Source organism: Onychomys torridus, chromosome X (assembly GCF_903995425.1).
Source record: "Onychomys torridus chromosome X, mOncTor1.1, whole genome shotgun sequence".
Classification (NCBI taxonomy): domain Eukaryota; kingdom Metazoa; phylum Chordata; class Mammalia; order Rodentia; family Cricetidae; genus Onychomys; species Onychomys torridus.
In genome coordinates this window covers 121,505,964-121,513,895 of record NC_050466.1, presented here as the reverse complement: position 1 = coordinate 121,513,895, position 7,932 = coordinate 121,505,964, and the positions used below count along the sequence as shown (strand labels likewise).

Genomic DNA, 7,932 nt, shown 5'->3' with positions numbered 1-7,932 from the left:
AGGAGTTGTTTCCTGCATTACTTTCTAAGTCCTTTTGTCTTCTGTATATAGGAGGGCTACTGATTTTTTTTATTAGTTAATATTGTAATCAGCCACTTTGCCGAAGTGTTTATCAGCTGTTGGAGCTCACTGGTGAAATTTTTGAGATAATTTATGTTTACCATAATATCATCTGCAAATAATGATTCATTGAGTTTTTCCTTTCCAGTTTGTATCCCCTTGATCTTCTTCAGTTGTCTTATTGCTCTAGCTAGATCTTCATGAACTTTCTAGATTTCTTGAGGTAATCAGGTTTATAGGATTCTCTGGATTTCCTGCAGTATGAATGTTTTCATGATACTCTGGATTTTCTGGGGTAAACTGGAATTTATGATTATATGGATTCCCATTGCTATCCAGCTTTTTATGATTCTCTGGGTTATCTGAGGATTGCAAGGTTTTGTGATTCTCTGGATTTCTGGAGGTCTACAGGTTTTATGGATCTCTAGATTTCATGAGATATACAGGTATTTGTGATTCTCTGGACTTCCTGAGTTATGCAGGATTTTAGGTTTCTTTGGATTTTGTGATGTGTGCATGTTTTTCTGATTCTCTGGACATACTGAGATGTACAAATTTCTTTATTAATCTGTGGATTTCCTGATGCAGTCAGGTTTTTATGATTCTGTGGCTTTTTTCAGGTGTAACGATTTTCATGTTTCCCCTGATTTCCTGAGGAGTACAGCTTTTTATTTTTCTCTGGATTTCCTGAGGATTACAAGTTTTTGATTCTCTGGATTTCCTGATGTATGTGTGGTTTTATGAAACTCTGGATTTCCTGAGGTAAACTGTTTGTTTGTTTGTTTGTTGTTTTTACTTCTAATGACTTTACTTACACTGATTAACCCAAACTTCAACTGTGACAGAGAGATACTCCATAAATGCAGAAAATACTCAGGCTGTGGTGAACAGACAGGAGAGTGTGAAGAATTGAACGCAGTGGATGGAATGTCTCAAGAATTTCACCCTAAGTATTCTTCTCTTTTTTCAGGAAAATCTTCTGAATGTAATTTCTTATGCCCAAACATGACTTGGTCCTTTGGAGCATACAAATGGCCGTGACGTTTAAAAAATAACATCCAACAAAGTAAAAAGAAGTAACTAATAAAGCTGGCGATGCAGACCTGCTTGCAACACAGGTCTCCTGGACAAGGCGTTATCCAGCAGGCCTGTGCAGTAGCCCAGGAAGCCCATGGAGACTAGCCGCGGGTGGTTCAGCTTGGGTGAGGGCAGGCTCCGGGCCTGATCTGGCAGAAATGTGGATCAGGGCTCCTGGCCAGGCCGTCCGGTCATCACATTGATGCCGCCGGTTCTCCCTGAGGTCTGACCTCAAGACTCCAACTATAAGAAAACCACCACGGACCTCCGCCACTAGTCCCGGTCTCCTCCGAGCTCCAGGCTGAAGGTGGTACACTGCTTTTTATGCTTCTCTGGATTTCCATAGGTGGACCAGTTGTCATGATTCTCTGCCTTTCATGAGAATTACAGTCCTTTATGATTCTCTGCTTTTCATGAGGTGTGTACATGTGTTTTGTTTCTCTGGTGTGCATCAAGTGGAAAGAGTTTTAATAGTCTATGGATTTCCTGACGTGTACACAGTTTTATGATTCTAAATTTCCTGAGGAGTACAGCTTTATTTTTTTGTTTGTTTGTTTTTTTTTTTTTTTTTTTGATTCTCTGGATTTTCAGATATTGACAGGATTTTATAATTTTCTGGCCTTTCTGAGTTATTCAGGTTTTTGTGGTTCTCTGGATTTCCTGAATTATACAGATTTTTATGGTTATCTCAATTTCATGAGGTATACAAATTTTTATGATTCTCTGTATTTCCTGAGCTAAACTAGATTTTATGACACTCTGGATAAACTGAGGTGAAATATATAGGCTTTATGATTCTCTGGATTTCATCAGATATACAGATTTTTTTTTGATTCTCTGGGTTTCCTTAGGTGTACAGGTTTTTATGATTCTCTGGATCATGAGGTGCACAGGTTTTTATGATTCTCTGGATTTCCTGAGCTATGAAGGATTTTTTGATTCTCTGGATTTTCTGGGGTAGTCAGGTTTTTCTGAGATTCTGCATATCCTGAGGTGTCCAGGTTTTTATGATTCTCTGGATTTCATGAGTTTTACAGGTTTTTAGGATTCTCTGGATTTCATCAGATATACAGAGTTCTTTGATTCTCTGGGTTTCCTGAACTGTACAGGTTTTTAGGATTCTCTGGATTTTCTGAGGTCCACTTGTTTTTATGATTCTCTGGATTTCAAGTGGTGTCCATGATTTTATGATTGTCTAGATTTTCTGAGGTATGCAGGTTTTTGTAATTCTCTGGATCTCCTAAGGACTACAGGTTTTTTTATAATTTCCTTGATTTTCTGGGGTGTAAGGTTGTTTTGATCCTCTAGATTTCCTTTCGAATATAGGTTATGATTCTGTGAGATTTCCAGAGGTGAACAGTTTTTTTATGTCTCTCTGGATTTCATGAGATGTACAGCTTTTTATGCTTGTCTAGATTTCCTGGAGAATATAGCTTTTTTTTATTCTGTGGATTTTATGAGGAGTACACTTTTTATGATTGTAGTTTTTGAAGAGCGTATGTGTTTTTGATACTCTGAATTTCCAGAGGTGTACAGGTTTTTATGATTCTCTGGATCTCCTGAGGTATGTATGTTTCTGAGGTAAACTGGAATTTATGAGTCTATGGATTCCCATTGCTATCCAGCTTTTTATAATTCTCTGGGATATCTGAGGATTGCAAGGTTTTGTTTCACTGGATTTCTGGAGGTCTTCAGGTTTTTATGGATCTCTACATTTCATGAGATATGCAGGTATTTTGTGATTCTCTGGATTTCCTGAGTTATGCAGGGTTTTAAGATTCTTTGGATTTTCTGATGTGTGCATGTTTTTGTGATTCTCTGGATATACTGAGGTGTACAAATTTCTTTATTAATCTGTGGATGTCCTGATGTAGTCAGATTTTTATGTTTCTCCTGATTTTCTGAGGAGTACCGCTTTTTTTTCCCCTCTGGATTCCTGACGAGTACAAGTTTTTATGATTGTCTGGATTTTCTGAGGTATGTATATTTTTAGGCTAGTCTGGATTTCCTGAGGTAAAGTGGATTTTATGATTCTCTGAATTTCCAGTGGTGTCCAGGTTTTTATGATTCTCTAGGTTATCTGAGGTATGAATTTTTTTGTGATTCTCTGGATTTCATGATGTCTACAGGTGGTTATGAATCTCTTGATCTCATGTGATTTAGAGATTTCTGTGATTGTCTGGATTTACTGAGGTATGCATGATTTTTGGATTCTTTGGATTTTGTGAGGTATGCATGTTTTCGTGATTCTCTGAATTTCCTGATGTGTAGAATTTTTTATGATTCTCGGATTTGCTGAGGTGTACATGTTTTTATGATTCTCTGGATTTTATGAAGTGAACAGATATTTATGATTCTCTTGATTTGCTGAGTTATATGGATTTTTATGTTTCTCTGGATTTCTTGAGGTAGTGAGATATTAGGGATTTTATGGATTTCCCTATTATGATCATTTTTTTATATTTCTCTGGAGTTTCTGAGGTTTACAAATTTTTATGATTCTCTGGATTTCCTGATGTATGTATTCTTTTTATTTATTTATTTATATATTTTGGTACCCAGGATTTGCTGAGCTAAACTTCTTTTTATGATACTCTAGATATGGTGAGGTGAGGTATTCAGGTTTTGATGATTCTCTGGATTTCATCAGATACACAGATTTTTTTTAAATTTTTTAGGTTTCCTGCAGTGTACAGGATTTTCTGATTTTCTGGATCGTGAGGGGTTCAGGTGTTTATGATTCTCTGCATTTATTTTGTTTTACAGGTTTTTATGATTCTCTGGATTTACTGAGGAGTACAAGCAAGTTTATATGATTGTCTGGATCTCCTGAAGTTTACACATTTTTATGATTCTAAATTTCCTGAGGAGTATAGGTTTTCTGATTCTATGGTTTCTCAGATTTTGACAGGTTTTTAAAATTTTCTGGCTTTTCTGAGTTATGCAGGTTTTTGTGATTCTCTGGATTTCCTAATTAATCAGGTTTTTCATGTTATGTCAATTTTACGATGTGTAGACATTTTTATGATTATCTTAAATTCCTATTATGATAAGTTTTTTTTTTTATATTTCTCTGGATCATCTGAGGTCTACAGCTTTTTATGATTTTCTGGATTTCCTGATGTATGTATTTTTTATTTGATACTCTGGATTTCCTCAGCTAAACTTGTTGTTATGATACTCTGGATATACTGAGGTGAGATATACAGATTTCTACGCTTCTCTGGATTTCCTGAGGTACCAATTTTTTTATGGTACTCTGGATTTCCTGAGGTAAAATGAGTTTATGATGGTCTGGATTTCCTGAGGTCATTACGTGTTCAGGATTCTCTGTATTTCCTGAGGCATGTTTTTTTTTTTTTTTATGATAGTATGGATTCCCTGAGGTAAAGTGGATTTTCATAATTTTCTGAATTTCCAGTGGTGTCCAAGTTTTTATGATTCTCTAGGTTATCTGAGGTATGTAGGTTTTTGAGATTCTCTGGATTTTGAGGTAGTAAGGTATTTTAGATTCTCTGGATTTTCTGAGGTGTGTCTTTTTTTTTTAGGATTCTCTGTATTGTCTAAGGTGTCCAGGTTTTTATGATCTCTGGATTTCCTAAGGTATCCATGTTTTTCTGATCTCTGTGTTTCCTGAGGTGTACACGTTTTTATGAATCTCTAGATTCCCTGAGAAGTACAGGATGTGATGATTCTCTAGATTTTCAGAATTTGACAGGTGTTTGTGTTTCTCTGGATTTCCTGAGATGGACAGAATTTTGTCCTTCTCTGGATTTCCTGAGGTAATCAGGTTTTAGATTCTCTGGACTTTCTAGGATGTCTAGGTTTTAATGATTCCCTTGATTTCCTGGGGTGTACTGATTTTTATGATACTCTGGTCTTCCTAAGTCTTACAAATTTTTTGATTCTTTGGGTTTCCTGAGGTGTGCAGGATTTTACCATATTGTGGATTTGCTGAGTGTTACAGGTTTATATGAATATCTGAATTTCCTGAGGTGTATAGGTTTTGATGGTTCTCTGGATTTCCTGAAGCATAAATGTTTATATGTTACTCTGGATTTCCTGAGCAGTACAAGTTTATATGATTGTCTGGATTTCCTGAAGTGTACACATTTTTATGATTCTAAATTTCCTGAGGCATAGATGGTTTTTGATTCTCTGGATTTTCAGATTTTGACAGGTTTTTGTAATTTTCTGGCTTTTCTGAGTTATGCAGGTTTTTGTGATTCTCTGGATTTCCTGAATTATACAGAGTTTTATGGTTATCTCAATTTCTCGGGGTGTACAAATTTTTATGATTATCAGGATTTCCAATTATGATCAATTTTTTATGTTTCTCTGGATTTTCCGAGGTATACAGATTTATATGATTCTCTGGATTTCCTGATGTATGTATGTTTTTTGTTTTGTTTTGTTTTGTTTTTTTGGTACTCTGGATTTGCTGAGCTAAACTTGTTTTTATGATACTCTGGATATACAGAGGTGAGGTATTCAGGTTTTGATGATTCTCTGGATTTCATCAGATATACAGATTTTTTTAATTTTGGGGGTTGCCTGATGTGTACAGTTTTTTATGATTCTCTGGATATTGAGGTGTACAAGTGTTTATGATTCTCTGGTTTTCCTGAGGAGTACAACCAAGTTTATATGATTGTCTGGATTACCTGAAGTTTACACATTTTCATGATTCTTTATTTCCTGAGGAGTACAGGTTTTTTTGATTCTCTGGATTTTCAGATTTTGACAGGTTTTTGTACTTTTCTGGCTTCTCTGAATTATGCAAGATTTTGTGATTCTCTGGATTTCCTGCATTATACAGCTTTTTATTGTTATCTCATTTTCACTACGTGTACAATTTTTAGGATTATCTGGATTTCCTATTATAATGATTTTTATTAATTCTCTGGATTATCTGAGGTATTCACATTATTGAGATTCTCTGGATTTCCTGAGGCAACAGATTTACATGATTCTCTGGATTTCCTGAGGGGTACAAACAAGTTTATATGATTGTCTTGATTACCTGAAGTGTATATATTTTTATGATTCTAAATTTCCTGAGTAGTACAGCCTTTTTGATTCTCTATATTTTCAGAATTTGACAGTTGTTTGTGTTTCTCTGGATTTCCTGAGATGGACAGAATTTTGTCCTTCTCTGGATTCCCTGAGGTAATCAGGTTTTAGATTCTGTGGACTTTCTAGGATGTCTAGGTTTTATGATTCCCTTGATTTCCTGGGGTGTACTGATTTTTATGATACTCTGGTCTTCCTAAGTCTTACAAATTTTTTGATTCTTTGGGTTTCCTGAGGTGTGCAGGATTTTACCATATTGTGGATTTGCTGAGTGTTACAGGTTTATATGAATATCTGAATTTCCTGAGGTGTATAGGTTTTGATGGTTCTCTGGATTTCCTGAAGCATAAATGTTTATATGTTACTCTGGATTTCCTGAGCAGTACAAGTTTATATGATGGTCTGGATTTCCTGAAGTGTACATATTTTTATGATTCTAAATTTCCTGAGGCATAGATGGTTTTTGATTCTCTGGATTTTCAGATTTTGACAGGTTTTTGTAATTTTCTGGCTTTTCTGAGTTATGCAGGTTTTTGTGATTCTCTGGATTTCCTGAATTATACAGAGTTTTATGGTTATCTCGATTTCTCGGGGTGTACAAATTTTTATGATTATCAGGATTTCCTATTATGATCAATTTTTTATGTTTCTCTGGATTTTCCGAGGTATACAGATTTATATGATTCTCTGGATTTCCTGATGTATGTATGTTTTTTGTTTTGTTTTGTTTTGTTTTTTTGGTACTCTGGATTTGCTGAGCTAAACTTGTTTTTATGATACTCTGGATATACTGAGGTGAGGTATTCAGGTTTTGGTGATTCTCTGGATTTCATCAGATATACAGATTTTTTTAATTTTGGGGGTTGCCTGATGTGTACAGTTTTTTATGATTCTCTGGATATTGAGGTGTACAAGTGTTTATGATTCTCTGGTTTTCCTGAGGAGTACAACCAAGTTTATATGATTGTCTGGATTTCCTGAAGTTTACAGATTTTCATGATTCTATATTTCCTGAGGAGTACAGGTTTTTTTGATTCTCTGGATTTTCAGATTTTGACAGGTTTTTATACTTTTCTGGCTTCTCTGAATTATGCAAGATTTTGTGATTCTCTGGATTTCCTGCATTATACAGCTTTTTATTGTTATCTCATTTTCACTACGCGTACAATTTTTATGATTATCTGGATTTCCTTTTATAATGATTTTTATTAATTCTCTGGATTATCTGTGGTATTCACATTATTGAGATTCTCTGGATTTCCTGAGGCAACAGATTTACATGATTCTCTGGATTTCCTGAGGGGTACAAACAAGTTTATATGATTGTCTTGATTACCTGAAGTGTATATATTTTTATGATTCTAAATTTCCTGAGTAGTACAGCCTTTTTGATTCTCTGGATTTTCAGATTTTGACAGTTGTTTGTGTTTCTCTGGATTTCCTGAGATGGACAGAATTTTGTCCTTCTCTGGATTCCCTGAGGTAATCAGGTTTTAGATTCTGTGGACTTTCTAGGATGTCTAGGTTTTATGATTCCCTTGATTTCCTGGGGTGTACTGATTTTTATGATACTCTGGTCTTCCTAAGTCTTACAAATTTTTTGATTCTTTGGGTTTCCTGAGGTGTGCAGGATTTTACCATACTGTGGATTTGCTGAGTGTTACAGGTTTATATGAATATCTGAATTTCCTGAGGTGTATAGGTTTTGATGGTTCTCTGGAT

The 7,932-nt window shown here is 35.2% G+C and overlaps 1 pseudogene; it reads right to left on the bottom strand.

Annotated features, from left to right (window-relative positions):
• Positions 1 to 892: 892 nt before the first annotated feature.
• LOC118574794 lies at positions 893 to 1,332 on the bottom strand (annotated as a pseudogene).
• Between the last annotated feature and the right edge of the window lie 6,600 nt (positions 1,333 to 7,932).